Source organism: Diuraphis noxia, unplaced genomic scaffold (assembly GCF_037042655.1).
Source record: "Diuraphis noxia isolate RWA-SAM2 unplaced genomic scaffold, SU_Dnox_SAM2 contig0002, whole genome shotgun sequence".
Lineage (NCBI taxonomy): Eukaryota > Metazoa > Arthropoda > Insecta > Hemiptera > Aphididae > Diuraphis > Diuraphis noxia.
Window position 1 is genome coordinate 72,904,070 of NW_028301712.1, and position 19,581 is coordinate 72,923,650.

Below are 19,581 nucleotides of genomic sequence, written 5' to 3' on the forward strand. Positions count from 1 at the left end.
TTTTCCAATTTCCCTTTTCACCCCGCGCCCGCAAGACCACTTTCTCGTTCCTCGCACACCCACGTCGTCACTACTGCCGTTATCTTTGTCCCTTGCGGCCAACGCGTCCGGTCGTCTCGTATATTTATTTTATACATATACACGTATAAGTCTGTGTAAAGTTATATCGTTATGCTATATATATATATATATAATGTATGTATATATATATATATATAATGTGTATGTGTGTTTGTGTGTGTGTATGATTGTATGGGGAGAGCTTTGGAGGATCGAGACGGTGGTGGGATGGCGGAAAGGGCGTGTGATGGGCATTATGTAAATGAAAGAGTCCCCCGGCGGACCTTTGGGAACTTAACGGCTACCGTCGACGGCCGACCGGACGTGGCGCGCGCGACCGAGCAGCAGGAGAGATACGGTCGGACGGATGGACGGACGGACCGCGTCGAGGGACAGAGCTAAGAAATATATATATATATATTATGTACACATAAATATATTCGTGTTCGGGACGCAGTGTTGAGCGTGATAGAGAGAGAGAGAGTGAAAGAGTGGTGAAGAGCACGTGAGGGTTGGCGGTGACGGTGGCGGCGATAGTAAAATCAATAAACCCAAAGGACATCCAATTAAGCGTTGCCGTCCTTTTGTGTCGTCGGCAAATCCCGAAAACCAATCCCTTAAAATCAGAGTAATCCCTCGGATGTCCCCAGCCTCCGCCACACCATCCGTTTTGCCGGCGCGCGTATATAGTCCACTCTTCGTCTTTTGCACGCTTTCCCCTCAACCAACCACTACCCTCACTACCCTCATACATACAACCCTGCGGCAGCAGTGCTACGACACCGCTGTGCGTCTAACCCTTGGGCCACTCTCGGTCCTTTGCAGCCCTCTGCTCGTCTCCACAAGGTTCCCGATGCATATATATATATATATATGCGTGCTCGACCGCCGTCGCAGCCGCCCGGCACACTAACGGACAGTCACTTCTCTTTCAAGGCACCCACCTCCTTTCCGCCAACCTAGCAAGTTGGTCGGTATGACTGTGTGTATATATATCCGAATACCCGACAACGACGACGTTGATTTCGACTCTGACGACGTTTAATTAATGCAGTCGACTCCCTCGATACCGAGTTTAGTTATGTGTGTGTACTCAAGTTATTTACGTGATGATTGGTCGAAGAACTATAAAAAAAAAAAAAGAGAAGTGAAGCATTCTAAGCGATTTTTGTCCTACATAGAGTCCATAGAGATCGACACGGTTTATTTTTCCAGCATAAATTTACATGAGGAATGCAAAAAGTTAAAATCGTTTTTTGTTTGTTTGTGTGTGTTATTATTGTTTTTGACACGCTATTTTAAATGCTATAGATTATTTTTAGAATATAGATAAACAAATTAATGTAATTTCATTTATATCATTATACATTAATAAATAAATATACTCCACACTCGTTGTGAATTTTAAGACTCAGAAGTATAAAATATTGGGAAAAAATATATAACAATATTATTAATATCGTTATCTTTTTATACTGATATATAGTATATATATATTTCACTATAACATGCAAATTTAGTCACCCTTAAATTGTATAAAATGACATCAATTTTAAAGTTGTTAATAAAATTACATCGTAAAAATAACTTGTTAAATTTATATTGTTTAGTCGGTTGTATTATTGTCGGGTAAACTTTTTTCTTAAATTAATTCGGAATCAAAAAGTTGGAAGTCTTTGCGAACATATATATATATATATATATATATATATATATATATATGTAAATATACTTACAGTAAAATATATTGAACAGAAGTTTTTAAGTTCAGAACTTAAGGAGATTTTCGTATAATAAAAACACTATTTATTTCAAGTCTTCTATATTGCGGCTCGATTACTAAACGATTTAATTTAAGAGGCGTACATTTGTATATCTATATATAATGGATATATACCTATATCCAAGTCATAAAACACAACAAACTTTGAGTAAATTGTATACTTATTTTTATTTCATCTTATACCTACCTACACATTTCAAAATATTACAGTATAAATATATACGTAATTGCAATTCATATATTATGATAATGCTAATACATTATGGCAGGGTTCTGTAACCTTTTTGCAGATGTCAAGGGCTAAAAAATAAATATAAATATTTTCAGACGACACAACTTGAAAATTCTTCGTTTTATTTGAAACAAATGTATAGTCATATCAAAATTAGTTTAATTAAGTTCTACACTTTTAGTTTTAAATTTTTTATACTTTAACGAGGTATCTACATACAAACAACATTTTAATCATCAGTTTACAGTCTATACTTTCTTATTTCATGGTTATGATACCAGTTATACATTTTACTTGCGGGCCAAAAAAATTACGACGAGGGCCACATATACGGCCAGCGGCCAGCTGATTGCTGACCCTACATTATGACATTAAACAAGCCTAATTCGAATTGATTTTGTTTGTAGTATTTATCAATTTATTTTAATAAAACAAAAACATTTAAAAAAGTATAAGCAAGTACGTTATAGTTTATAAATTATAATATGTATGCGGGAGGATACAAAGAAACATAACGTATAGTTTTAAGTTAAAAACTGATGTTATCTGCTTTGAAATTATTTCTTTTAATATTTTTTCATACCGTAATTTATTAAGCCATCCCATATTTAGTTTACTTATTAAATAATACTTTAATTTAGGGAAATGTTGTTCGTCTTAAAAAAATTTCAGAATTTTTTTTTTTAAATTATTGTCAACTCTATTAGTACCATATAGTAATAATTATTCATTTATTATTGTTATTATTATTTTAATTATAAATAATTGTATAATCTGCATTCTCATGTGATATTTTTGGTACTACGCGATGACTCCCAGCCTATATATAGAATATAAACATATTCGTAATTAAAATAATACTACTAAATTTTTAAAATCTGAAACACCAATATTTCTTTTTTATACAGTTGCTAAATTATCATAAAATATATGTCGTGTTTACAATAATGCATATACCCTTGTATATAAGGGCTTCCATTTAACTTCATAACTTTAAACCTTGACATCATGGCTGGTATTGTGCATTTACACTACTTCACGTTACCCTTTGAAGCGTTAAAACAGTGTATAAGCCCATTACTACGGTAAGTTCTGAAAGTCGCACAACGGGAATTTGACCTTTATAATGTACACGGAGATAAGATTAGGCGTATTCACTGGGAAATAATGTCAAAATAGGCGTTTTAAACATAATGCTAAGCAATATACATTTTATTCGTGCGTGATGCAGCTTATATAGAGCTGAAGTACGTTATTAAATGATAATTAAATAATATAATAATATAATATAGTTAGACAATTATTTCTATAGTGATATATACCCAATATTAATTTATTATTAAGTATAGTTCACTGTTTGTCTTGTATTATTCATCTGCTTGTTATTGCAAAGAAAATAAACAATTAGAAGTTACAAAGCCATGTACAACTTTCAACCCTAAATTTATATATATATTACAGCGTTCCTCTAAATACACATACCCATCGCAACCCTTCACTGTGGAATTTATATAGGACATAAAGGTAGGCATATATGTAAATATGTATTATATATGTATGTTATAAAAGGGGTATGGAACAGAGTAATGTGATATTGCATGATGACGTACCCATGTCAGAGAACTGAAAAATAATAATATGTATATATGTATACTACAGTTAATACGTTTATTAAATAATATTATTTTGAATGTATTTACCATAAATTATTAAATTGTGTGTATAATTCGTATAAAAACTAAACCAAAATCACCCGACATTTTGCCTTTCACTGCGCTATTATACTCTCGTTTAAACTTATTAATAAATAATATTATGTGTTTGACATTAATTTATTGTCAAAAAAATATTGACTCTGTATTCACTTAGTATAGTTTTTAATAATTTCATACCAAAGGTATGAAATTTATAGTTGTAATTATTTATCAATTTGTTATATAGATACACGCTAATAGGTGTGGTATACAAATAAATATTTAAATAAAAGTAGAGAATTATATTGTATACATTATAGTATTATAATGCAGCCGTACAGTATATTTCTTGAAAAAAAAATACTCAGATAATAATTAATGACAACTTTTGTAAGTAATACCCGTTATTTTTGACATATTTTATTTGGTAAACAATGTAATTAAAAAATGCATGATTATAGCTTCAGCCGTGTGTAATTAATTACCTGTGAAACTGCTTCGATGGAGTCACATAGATCGAGCTCGAACAAATTGTAGTGTTAATATTGTTTTCAAAATATTCACTTCTATGAACGAAACTGCATACTTCAATACTTCGCTGTCTATTTGCATTTGACTCTATTTCCTACATGAATGAAAAGTGTATTATAATTATGACAGTATAATAAAATTACAGTAAAGTATTATTTACTATTTATAAAAGTTTTTGGAATTTTTTTACGTTACAATTTGTGCAAACATCATCCTAGTTTAAAACTAGCCAATTTCAATTTTAGGCTTTATACACATATACAAATATATAAATATATATATTTAAATATGATATGACACCTAGTACAACAAAATAAAAATTATTCAATGAAATAAATATCCTTAACAACTTATTTATATTTTTATAAACACAATGAGATGAAAAATAAATTCAACTAATAAATACCAACTAACATTATCTGCAGGCTTATTAATTTTATTATTTATTCTAGTTTGAGAAGAAATAACTGAACGACTTATATAAATAGAAAATTGTTAATCACAATGTAGCTGCCTTGATTGAAAGTATATATTTTTGGTGTATGTTTAAATTAATAAACACAAATAATTTACTGATTACATTGAATGTTTTGAGATTTATTGTAATTATATTTAAGTATTTATAAATCTATCAATCATAATATATTAAGCAAAACCTATACGGCTATACCAATATTATACATATTTATTTATTTATTTTTAAGCTTAATTATAAGTTGCTTCTAGCCTAAGCTAGCTACATCTATGATGGATGTTACATATTATCAATCATATTATGAGTTTTGACTATTTTAACATGTTAAAATAAAACATGTCTATTATAATGCATCATGGATGTAAAAACATACGTTCAAATATGAAAGTAGAAATATATATTATGCACGGCCGCACAGATCTATCTATACGTTCTAATCATCCTATAGTTGTATATATATCTTTATACCTATATAAATATATTATATTATTTAGGAAGGACGAGTTTATTCATGGCATACTTAATCATGTTCTGAACTTAATATTAAACCGACTTTAATCGACATGGATAAAATTATTGTGACCATATAGGTATATTTATGGTACTTAATGTCTTTGGAACCTGCAGGTTCAACCAGCAAGTGTTGCAAAAGGAACGAAATCTGTAAGTTGACTACATAACTAACAACTATTACAGCTGAACTTGTTATCATGCATTATTGGAGACATAGCTATTTATCTGCACAGATTAGGCTAATAGTATATATATATATATATATATATATATATATATATATATATATATATATGTAGGTACTATTTATATGTCAGGATTACCTAAGCTTTAATAGACATAGTTACCTATAGGTACATAATATTTTACAACTGCCCGGTCAGCGTGGCGTATAAGATTTCGCGATTACATTATTAACATTGAACTTTAGCGAAAACGGGAGGAAGAATAATCATATTATACAACAACAGCTTGCTGGCGGCGAAAAATATAATAATATCATGAGGTGCGTGCGCTGGCACAATTATATTGCATAACAATAATGATATAATAAAATATAATTATATATATAATAACCTGCCGTAATCGCCATCGTCGCCTTGACTAATGGCACCGCGGTTAAATGTTTTTCGTCACCACCATCACGTACTGTTTTGCGGCTATATTATTATGTGTATATAATAATAATAATATAATGCTGTGCCGTGCAGCAGTGCATTGCATCTCGCGCGCGCGAATAAGAAGGCGGCGGCGGCAGACAATGAACGCGGGGGAGCGTGAAAATAAGGAAAATTGCCGTTATATATATTATTATTATTATACACACACACATTTATATATATATAACCCGAGACAAGGCACGATATAATAAATAACGGGATATCTGGACTGGAAGCCACCGCCACTGCTGCCGCCGCTGTTGGGGCGAACGAGCTGTGCACCGGGTGTGGCGTGAGGGGTAGGGGGTAGTTTATTAAACATCGGAAGGCGGCTGGTGGGCGGCCATGTTCCCCCGAACCCCCGCCTCCGCCGCGGTGGTCGTCCATTAGTAACCTCTGGCCGGCCGTCCGTCCGTCCGTCCGTTCGTCCGGTTATACGCCGCCACCGCTCGGTCATATATCATCCACCCATTCCACCCGCACTGCCACTTCCACCACCGCCGCCGCCGACAACATCCAAAAACCGATTCGAAAGTTATCCCATGCACACACGCTGCTGCGGAGCGCGAATGTTTGTGTTTCGCGTTTTGTTTATTTGCGCTCACTCTCTCCCATATTCGCACACCCCGCCACAGGTCCGGGGCAGTGTATTATACGTATAGAAAATATATAATATACGGCTAGCACACGTACAACGCAGTAATAATAATAATAATATATTATTACATCTCTGGTCCGCCGCCGACGCACCGTGATGGCGACCGGAACACGATCGTATTTTTCTTCCCCCTTTTCCTTTCCCGGGAAACCACCGCTATACACACACGCACACAGTTCAACGGATATGATATTATAATATATTATTTTTATTATTATTATACTGTATATTTCAGAATTTTCAGGCTTCGATAACGCGCATCTATATTGTGTAATGTCATATTAGTCAATCATATTGAAGCAATATATTTAACACACGGAAAATCATTGTAATATTTACCATATTATATATGATTGGTCATTTGCTGTTACAACTTACAATGTATTTAAGATTATTATATTAAGAAATTAGATTAAGAAATAAACGTGATGATTTTCTGGCTTTATCTTCGTTAAGTGATACTTATCCTTCGATAATACGTTGGAGACCAACGAAAAATGATTCACCAAGCATGCTTACCTTCATTTTTATTAAATAATGTAATAACTTAAAATCTGGTTTTTAGAATTTTCATGTTAACTTAAATATCATGTTTTCATATATCAAACACATGTAGTAGGTATATGCACTTTTCAGTTCATACACTTCTATCTCTGATTATTTGACTAAAATACCACGAACTAACCAGTTTAACCTATTTAATAATAGATAGAAAAACGTAAATGTAATACTTTCATCTTCAACGACCATAAATTGATCGGTTTCAGGTCAGACTTAGATATACGAGGTGACGCCAAATTTAAACAAACAATCCAATGAGTTAATAACCATTTATTTAAGATTTTAAATACACACAAACAGATAAAAACAGTAAACGTATATCGTAGTACTCAGGTACTACGACTGCCCCGTTCCCTTGTTTCTTTTGCCTTATACCTAATTTACAATTAAGCTGTCTCAGTACATTTGCTTCACTGGCCTAAATTACAAAATATGTTTACTTATAGACTATAGTTGTCACATATTACTACACACGACTTTAAAAAAAAACGTCAAAGGGCAAGAAAAATTCTCGAGTTATCGAGACTCAATTGTAATAATATAATTTAACAATGTAATATATACATGGGTTGTTACAAGAACAGACATTATAACATATGCGTCTAGCGTCTATGAAGGTAATATAATATAATAAATCTACGGACTGCAGTATGAAAGTATACAATTATGTTGACCGGCTCGACCGGTCTCGCCCGCCGAAACTGGCCGTTGCCGATACGGGACACGCTGCGTAGTATAAATATATATATACATCCATATGACCATATAATATATATAGGAATACTAAAATATAACAGAACACATACTCGTATATGCCAACGACTGGCACACGTCGACATGACCCTATCAGTTTGACACACCTTCGACTTCTCGCCCAAGTCATGGTTACTCACTGCTGAAATAATATTCCTATAGGTACATACTATTTTTAATAAACCTATGATAATACAATATATCAACCTATGAATATATTTATATTATACATCATAAATATGTGTATGCTCGTCCTAAGTTATACCAAATAAAACTTTATAATCACAGTTATAGACCGCACGTTTAGTTGCGCGGTTGCTGAAAGAGGCTAATATAACATCTAGATACGTATTATATGAATGCCTATATAACATATTATGTCTTGTAAGTTATAGTTAATAGCGTCAATATGTATTAAATAAGCATTTGACAAAACAGTCTAATTCGTTAGAAAATTTGGAGTGTATAACTCCTCGTCATTGAGTAAGTTACTGTGATGAGCACGAACATTGTTAAATGATTCTGAAACTCTGAGTGAATATAATTATATATTTTTTTAAATAATATATGTATGTACCTATTCAAATATAAGTTTAAAAAAACAAAACAAATATAATTAGGTATCTATAATCAAATATCTATTAACTGTAGTACATATAACTGATGTGTTTTGTGTATTTATATAGTACCTACACCAATATATTAGATTTTGAATTTTACTATTGACTTGCAGGGATAAATATTTTATTTCGATTAGCATATTACTTAAATATTTTATCACCGTTATCTGCACATTAAGTCATTAATTATATTATATACACATATGTTGTAATAACATTTTGCTTTAATTTTATTATCATAGTAATTTTAATGTACTATATAGAACATTCCATAATCATATACCTACCGACGAGTGTATAACAATATAATAATATAATATATAGTATCTCTTTTCCAATATTCGTTCAAACATTAATTATACCTACATTTAATTTTTTATGACTGAAAATTCTTCCCGTTATAATTATATTAATTATTAGGCACATTATTGGAGCTATGTTGTTATAAATATTTTAATTATATTACTAAGCTCTAGTCTGAAGTTTTTTTTTCTTTAAACACTTATTTATAGCCAATGTACTTGCGCACAGGACAGTAATTTAATATAGTATAACGTACAAATTTCAATTGCGGGACCCTATATATTATGTACATACAGCTTTACCCTAATGACGTGAAGACATGACATAACGGAAACTTCAGTGAATTTATTATTAATATTGGCTCAAGGGAAGTAAAAATGAATCCGGAACTCTGGTTTGATTGATAAAAAGTTTATGGGTAACGAAAGCTGAGGAAAATATCCCATGTTTTTTTTTCGAAAAAGATTTTTTATTATTAAAGTATAAACCCTAATTATAGGTTTAAACCTAAATGGAAAAAAAATTGTTCACGAAAGGGAAACAATATTGGGATGGACGAATAATTTATATATAAACTCGAGTCACATTAAATATTTATAAATATTACGATATTCAAACTAAATGGAAAATGATCATTATAATTTGTCCAAAAATTAGATTGAAAAATTCACGAGTATATGAAGAAAGTTAGGTAATATTAAAGAGGATTTTATAATATTTTAATTTTATAAAAATAACTATTGATTTTGATTAGAATAACTTATTAATATCAGTTATAATTAGTATCTATATTATACCAAGGTAGTATACCTATATTAATGCCCACGAATAAAATATCAAAATAAATGTAATAAACCATAATAGATGCATAAGGCTTGTATATATTTATTTTATTTTTTTATTCACTTTGATTCGTAGTAACATGTTTTGCAAGTAACAGTATAGCTATGTAGATACAACATAATGTTTTAAATGATCCTTCAAAATATCCCTAAATGGCACGAAAATATGTTGAAAGTTATGATTATATTATACGAAAACGGTATATAATTGCAATTTTGTTTATTAAAGATAACATTTTTATTTAAAATTTTTAATCATCTATACTAACCTACTCACTATGTTATACGAAATTAATTTTTAAAATTTGTATGGAAAAACATACTAATTGGTATAGGAAATAACTAATAGATGTTTAAATGAATATTATTTGACAGTATTTATCATATAATTAATAATAATGAATTGTTTAACAATTGTTTTGTAAATTTAAAATAAACGTCGTGTGGACACGAAATTATCTAACACTTCAATATAATATGCATATATATTATTATTGTATTATATTATAATATCAATCACATATTTGTTCACATATATGGTTAAAGTAAAGGTTATCGCCATATTTGTTTTCAATTTTTTGTTTCATATAATATTACTTTCAGATTTTGTTGGTTACAGTAAAATGATATGATACATTTTAATCATTGTCATTGGTTTTAAGGTATACTAACAAGTAACAATTATATATTGTTTTACAATTTTATATTCTAAGCTCGGGTATTTTTTTAAACACTAAATAAATTATGTAAATAACATATAATTTTATAAACCATTTATATATGGTTGTGATTCGTCGAGATTATATATATATACGCTCGGGCGAGTGCCGATTAGTTGTTGTCTATCTCGCGTGGGCAAAGGGCCGGGAAATTTATAGATTTTTTTATGTGTACATAACATATATCTACATGTATGTGGATATATATATATATATATATATGCATTAAATAAAGTGAAAAGTAAGTTTTCACGCAATAACAATAATAATAAGTTTTAGCGGCCGGACCGTGTATAATATATATATATATATATATGTGCGGGGTACTATACATAATATATATATTATTATATATGTATACACTATCTGCGGAGTATTCGTCGTAAGTATATACATGGGGTGAAGGAATAGGAGGAATATATAACCATTAAAAAGGTCTGCAGAAAAGGAAAGTTGCTGGGGATCATAAATCACTGTGCGGCGGCAGCGGGCGAGCGCTGCACAAAGGTCCGGCGGAGGCTTTTGCAAACGAGGGTTGGCTCGCTGCTGTCCGACATCACTCTCTGTCTAGTTTCGGTCAGCACGCGTCGGCGCTGGCAGCTACTTCCATTTACTTAGGGTGTGCGTTTCAACCCGCCTGCCTTCGACCCTCAACCGCCACTTCTCCGCACACCCACGCTCTGCAAAACATCACGGAGGAGCGTTTCGCCGTCTTTTACCATAACCCCGCAAACCCCTCCACGACGTACTACATGGGTATACATACTCACACATACACGTCATTAGTCCAACACCACGCTCACAAACGCCATACATATTATACATCGTCTCAACTCAAACATATATATATATATATATATATAATAATAATAATAATGTAAAATATATGTACATGTAGCCCACTAGAAAATGACATTTCACTTGTCACTTGAGCATCACGTTCTCATGTTTTACAACTCCACTGCAGCAGTGTTATACCATGACCATATATGTATATATATATATATATATAAGTATACCTATACTACGACCCATTACGCGTACCTATATAATATGATGTCGGTCAGTAACACGTGAACACTTAAGCTTCACAATCGTCGCATGACCCATAAATCTCAACACCATTATATTATATATATATATATATCACTCATTCCAATTTTGATGACGAAAGTAAAAAAAAATATCTGTAGGTTAAGATTCTCAGCAATGATTCCCATGCTCCGCAATTTTTTACGCAGTCATATATTTCTATTGCAACCATGTGGATTGTTGGTCTTCATATAATTTTGAATTCGAATTATATCAGTGTTCAGAAAACCTGCAGAAACTATATATGTATATGTACCTAATTACGCAAAAACAAACATTGTCTCTTTTAACTCAAAAGGACGATATATTATATGGTTGTACAATATTTAAAATCAGATATCGTAACGAAAATACTTTCGTTTTCTAAAAATATATATTTGTTTTTACGATGATCGATCGTGGTATTTTATCCTATGATGCGTGCCCATATAATATATAAAATATGTATAGGCTACGGGAATGGAAACAAGGCGCCTCTAAACTTAACCAAATCAAAAACACCATTCACACATGGCATTCCCCACCTGAATTATCAAGAAAGATGGAAGTCTCCATAAATAGAATGCGCATAGGACACACGCAGCTAACTCACCAGTACTTGATGAAGAAAGAAGACCCACCCATTTGCGCCAGTTGTGGTACACTTCTATCTATCAAACACATCATATCTGAATGCCGTTCCTTCGAATCGGACAGACGAGAAGCTGGAGTATCAAATAATATGTCGGAAGCCCTCCACCCAGACAACATTAGCCGCATGATGTCCTTTTTAATCAAGACCAACCTAATTAATAATCTATAATCTATTATGTTGTAATATGTGTAATATGTGTAATGTTTTTGTAAATAATGTAAATAGTGTATACAACAATTATAATTAACAATGTAAACTATGTCAGCCAATGGCCTCCGCAGCCGAGGCTTATTTCTAATAATAAAAAAATATGTATAGGTATTACACATAGCAGTCGGTTGGAGTCCAAACGCGAGGTGCTTATGAAAAATTAGAAATAATCTTTTTAGTCTATGCAATAAAATTATTTACCACTAAACCTATATACCTTTATGATACTAAGAAATTATTTTGCTATCAATCTGATTTTTCATGAAAAATATACTGTATTCATAAATGGTACCTATTATTGATAGTATTACCATACGATAATAATAAAATAAATTGATACTATAATAATTATTTTTCAATCGTAAGCCTTTTTTTTTAACCATGTGCCTACTTCGGTACTTCAGTGTACAATAGAAGCATTGGCAGGTAGAAGTTCGTCAAAACCAGAATGATTGATAATAATATGATATAGGTATAGGTGTATACATATATGTGTACCATGGTTTTATCGCAGCACCGGACTAATGGGATTAAGAAAACAATTTCGAGCGCACGTTCGTATCTCTCCGACGCCACAGCGTACCTATATATAGTCCTGCAACAGCCCGCGGGGCAGGTTTTTATTATTCGGCATTAAACTATACCGTCTCGCGCGTGTTAGCTTTTATGGTCGTAAAAGCACCTCCGCCGATCTTTATTACACGGAACGATCGCTCAACTTTTAACCGCGCCAAGAATATTATTATTATTATTATTATATTCAATTCTACGCGTACCTATATTATATGTCTCTTATATAATAATATATAAATATACCCATCAATTTTTTTTTATATATTATTATTATATAAATTCCCGTTGCCTTCACTATACCGCCGACGTTTTGTAATAATAAGACATAATATCATAAATAGTGCCTATACGACTATGATAGCCCAATATTATAATATTATACAATGTAGCATATGTAGAGGAGTTTCGCAGCATAACTGCTGAGAACCCTTTTCTTATATTTCTCATCAATTACTCGATATTTTATAGTATACTGCACATACACACAAAAACAATATATATATATATTATATATACAGAAATGATAGCCTCTATATAATAAAGGTGGTACGATATACACATTTTTCTGGTCGCAAAAAAAATTCCCAGGGGTTGCCGCTGCCGTAAACAAACGTAGAAAAAAACTGCACGTTACACTTAAAAACCTGTTAAAATAACATTATATAACCCTTGCGTTGCAGTTTGGGAATTCGCACAAATCCTACACACACACTCGTGTGCGAGCGCATCAAACTGCACGCACGTAGAATTATCGAAGCGTGACATGTTGTTATTGTTGCGATATTTTAGCCCCTTTCAGAGGTAACAAAAAAAAAAGTAATAATAAAAAAAGGGACAAGTTAATGGGTATTGGAAAATATCAACATTTTTCAATCACACGTATATCGCGCGTTGTTATATATTATATATATAATATATATATATGCGTATAGGTGTGCGGTATATACACAACACCCGGCCTGCAGAAGACGCGACTGCATCACAGAAACCTAAAATAAATTTCACCCTTTTTTCGTTTTGTTTTCACCGACGTGCAAAAATAATACACCGCGCGCGTTCGAATCGTCCTGCACAAGAAGACGCATCATAACGCCCGAACGAACATCGATGATTTGTTACACGTGATGTATTATATTATGATTATTTCTGTATGTACCTGGTATATACCTCTATACGCTATCCATATACCAACTCTACTGTCTATAACGTCACGCTGACGTAAATCATTTCGCACATGTATACCCATATTATATATATATGATAAACAATAATATCATAATATATATTTCGTTTCATTTTATATTGCTGCAGCCTATAATTCGTATTCTCACGGTTGTTCAGTACCTATAATATGTACCGCGGGCGAAAAGCGCGTAAATATAAAGGTTAGTTAGGTAGATATAGGTAAATAAATATAAGGGTACATATATATATATAGGTATAGGTACTCGACATTCGAAAAGAAATCAAAAGAGAAAGGGAAAAACGCGACACTTACCAATTTGGTCGCAATGCAGTTGTAGTGCCTACGTATATGTGCGCGTGTGGAAACGATAGAAAAAATAATACAAACCGTACTGTCGAGTACCCATCATCATCATACATAATATTATACATAAAGAGAGGGAGAAGGAGCACAGAGACTAGATTTGATCGGCGCATATTGGGTTATTACGATGTATATGTATATATATTATAAGTATATCGCCCGCGGGATCGGGGAGGGTCCGAACCTTTGCGCCTAGTCATCATCTGCACCGCGACGGTGCATAATATATTATTATATTCACGCACAATGGAGGCCCTTGAAGAGCTGCATCGGCGGCGTTACATTATATGCAAAACGTGCCGGCAGGAAAAGAATGAGTGGCCCGCCACCGAAAACACGTCGACGACTTCTCTCCAGCGTATATATATATATGCATATGCATCACTGTGCAGGGGCACTGCTAGGATGATCTTCTAGGGTCATCATCCCCAGTTAAGTATGTTATACATGCGAAGGGTTCCGCCGCAGATAGTCATCGCCGCGGTCGTCTCACGACCGGTTCGCCTCGCGCGTTTTTTTTTCATAATTTTAATATTATAATATTCGTATAATATACGAGTCGCGTTTATTATATTATTATTATTCGTGTCAAGGTATACCTTTGTAGGTAATCCCCGTGACGGGTCTAATAAATTGGAGCACTGCATCCCTATGACCTTTGATCTCGGGTCATCCGAGGAGCACGCACGCGCCACGCGAGAGACGCACCCCACGGTCATCACCGCCGTCGTTGCTGCAGTTTCCCCACGGCACACAACTGGACCACAGCAACCAGTTTCAAATTTTCAATCGCTATCCTGCACTGCGGCAAATGCCCATTATGAAATATATAATGTATGCAAATTATCTGGACCAACCCCGCCGATGATCTTTGATCTGTACACATGATGATGGTGTACCTACCTGCTACACGACAAAAACTGGACCACATTGCCGCATCGGCGACCCGTATTGTATTGTAATGCAAATATTGTTGTTTCGCTTAAATAATATAATACATGTACCTAACGTGATATATTTATTTTATCTGGACCTGTGCCGGACGGTGGCATGTTGTGATCTCTGATCTACTTATTATGTACCGAACTCGACCTCTGACATCGTTCTAATCGACAGAATTCGCGTTCATCATTGCAGCGCATCGCACCCCACATGTGATTGTATGTGTACATATATAGGTATAATACGTATATAATATAGTTTATGCATCAAAACTGGACCACATAACAACCTGCAGCACTGCAGTTTTATTATATTTATCTTCCCGTATTCCATGCGACATATAAAATACGAGTTAACCTATATAATAATTAAAATATATATAACTATTATACTATATATGAGTATATAAAATAATAAAAACGTTATACGATCTTTGATATAAATTCTATAAAATATTGTAAGTAAGTACCTTACCATATATCGCATGACCTTTGATATAGTTCTAATCGATGGAATTCAAGAATTATTTGACCCTTTCGACATCGCGTATGCGGGTATGCCCGCGCATAAATCTCACGGTAAGGGATAAAACGCACTTTGTTCTGTACCTATAATATGTGATGCTGCGTGTGTGTGTATGTGTATACAAAGGTACGGTATATAAATAATATGTAACGACTAACGACCGATACTGAATCTTCATTGTCAAAGTCACGGACAGCATGTGAAAAAAGGGTTGCGAAAATTGTGCCATCGTAAAAAAAATTGCGAGTGAATATTATAATATTATAAAATGATAGGTACAACGATGGCAGTGGAGGGTTATTGTACGGTGGTATATATAATTGTATATAATATTATAACGACGTGGATTTATATATATGTGTGTGTGTGTGTATAAATACCTACGTGTTACTGTTAACGTCCAATGCGCGGAAACCGGTTAAAGGACTCGCGGTGGTTTATGATATCGCTGCAGTACAAGGGTGTGTAAGTCAGAGACATACTATACAGATAAAAATCGTGTGGAAACGTAGTATTGTATTTATCATGACTGTAATAGGTACATCTAAATTCTATATATTAGTTTGCCGTGTATAAATATTTTTTTATGATTTTCTAAATTCTAATAAGGTACATCCAATTTATAGAACTTATTTTAGATTCTGAACGAAGTGATGAAAGTATTGATTTTACAATGATGTGTGTGTTTTTTTTTATATATATTAAACTAAATTTTCATTAATTATTCATGGATAGTGATGTAAGTCAGGAAACCAATGTAATATAATACAAGTATGATTGCAAAGATTGCAGCGGCGGGAAAGGATAAGGAGACAAACGTGACACAAATATTGAGTAAGTATTCTACCAAAACAACTTACTCGTGCATTGCCACATTGGTAATATTTCTTGAGTACAGCGCTTGGATTTGGTTTAAAATTAGAAAGGAACGCAATAAAAGTGTAAAAATATAATTTGCGTATACCTGAAGGTTTAACATTGCCTTATTGCAGTTGTTTAGGATATAACATGTTCAAGCACACTTTTAAGAAACATTTTTTTTCGGAATCAATTATTTAAGGACAGTGCAGCTCTGATGATTTTTTGTGCCCGCAAACGACTCAGGCGAAGCGTGCAATATTATAATATAGACTGTTGTCACATTTATAAACATAGAAATTCGTCATGCAGTTAAAAATCACAGTAGTTATATAATATATATATCCATAGGTAACCATAGGTATCCATATATTATGCATAATAGTGTATAAGGTACCACAGAGACGGGCCTAGACTGCCGCAGCAGCTGCATCGAACGTCCGAATATCATTATACAATTGTTCATACAGTCGTGTTCGCGTAGAATATATTATGATATTTGTATGTAGATACGTGCGTGCGTAATATCATAATATATTTTATTATTCCGTCGTAGGACGCGCGGTCATATGTCGTATATAGGTATAATATACCGCCGACGATGACCGCGGTCGAGCAGTGTAAAAAACCGGTCGTATGCATAAAATTCTGTATCTATAAAATGATAGAATATTATAACACTGCGATATTACATAACATTATACACGTGACGGTTGACGCGGCGGGGCATTCGTCCAGGTGCGCGTGCTCTAAACGGACCTGACGTTATCCCGGTCGGCCATCGGGGTCACCGCGGACGACTACACGGGGTCACGCACGACCAATGGCTGACCGTTACCGGACACGATCGCGGGCACGTACGCGCGCGGCTGTCGCTCAAAGGTTCGGCCCGAGTCGATGCGAACGACGACAGTTCAAAAGCCTACACCATGTCACTATAACACTGGCAAAGGGTTATGATGGTGGTATCCTTTTTTCAGCTACATTTAATGGCACGGATAGGTTTATTATCATATCACAATATTATATCATCTCATTATGGACATAGCGAAACTTATTTACACACTCAAGCTGTGGAGATACTATATAGTCGATAATTATTTGAAGTAAGTATACCTCTCTACATATACCTTTAGTTTTCTTATATCTACCTGTGTCATCTATTAAAATTATTATATTAGGTATTATGCGATGTTCAAACCAGCTATAATAATGTACTTAGCTTTATATATATATATATATATGTGAACTGTGAACATCAGCGAGAATTACAGTAATTCATATATTGATATATATACCTATATAGTATATGTTATATAACCTCTTCGTCTGATGAAATTTTAACGACATATAATATAAAAATATCTATTATATAGTACCATATTATTTACTATAAGCTACCTTCAGCAATATATATATACTTATATGTATATTAGTTTTACACTTCAAATTTCAATATCACTTTCATCATAATTTTCAATGTGTTATTAATATGTATCTGCAGTTAACATGATAGTTGTTTATCGATGTTTATGTATTACGTTTAACCAGAAATTGCAGATAAATATAAAACAAAGCAAAATCAATTGAAAACTATATTTTACCAGAAATTAAAAACATAATAGTTTGTACTTGTTATACTAGTATATAATAATATACACGTTCTAATAGTAATAATAATACTGCAATACAATAATTTTAAAGTATTTAGATTTACTACCTGGAGCAGTAGGTAATCTCATATTAAATTTTATTTTTTTGGTTAATGTAGCTGCTTTTGATACAATATAAATACCACCGTGTTAATACGTACATATATAGTATATACTATATATAATCTATTATTGATATTAGATATATTAACCCATGTCATCTCCTGTAATAACTCAACTTAATTTTCGACTTAATAATAATAATTTATTTCTAATTTCAAATCTGTTATTGCAGAGTAAACCAGGCATACCTTATTATATGAAAAAGTTTAAACATGTGAATTTAAGATCTATAAATATTGTTGTTTTTGTATTTGCAGACAAATCGATTATGTATCTACATAAATTATTTACCGGTATTCGATGAATTGTTTATTTTCATAACAGATCCGTTAATCCGTTATTACTTTATTAGGAATTTACATATTGATTTCTAATTAAACAGAGCATTAATAAAGTATTGTTTACTATTATCGTTAATATTTATGATGATATTTTAATGTCGCGCGATATAAAATATGTGATAATGTATTCGTGGTATCTAGTAAAAAATGTTTATTAATATTATAGTCTATAGATATTATAATTAACATTTTATTTTCATTTTTGCCATGATATTTCATATATTTATAATATCTATAATATATGTACAAACAATATATATGCATATCATAAAAACATATTAAACACCTATGTTTAACCTATATATATATGCATCACGATATCAATATCATAATAATAAATGAATAAGTGATGTACATATCTTTTATATGTTATATCAACTGGGATATTTCCCTTACATCATAATATGGGATATAATTCCATTTATAAAATTATTACAATCATGATTAGACACTTTTTTAATAACCTAACTCAATATTATATACCCTCAAGCACACTCGAGGATCATTACATTGTATTTTCAACACGAAATTCTACCCCCGTCGGAGATGAAAATTACAAAACAATTACCTATACTTCTGTTTACCCTTTCAATATCATCGAGGCAATCACAACTATATTCACTATAAAAAGTTGCGCCATCACCTATACGGCTATAATATATATAGTCATTCTTGCGTT

At 32.6% G+C, this 19,581-nt stretch overlaps 1 long non-coding RNA gene across 5 annotated transcripts in view; it reads right to left on the minus strand.

Moving 5' to 3' along the window:
• The window catches only part of LOC107166289 (uncharacterized), a 90,521-nt gene that overhangs the window by 60,797 nt on the left and 10,143 nt on the right, over positions 1-19,581 (minus strand). For all 5 annotated transcript variants that reach the window (XR_016190185.1, XR_001506119.2, XR_016190187.1 and 2 more), the window contains exon 2: positions 4,255-4,394. This is a non-coding gene — a long non-coding RNA (uncharacterized LOC107166289). The remainder of the gene's footprint in view (positions 1-4,254; positions 4,395-19,581) is intronic.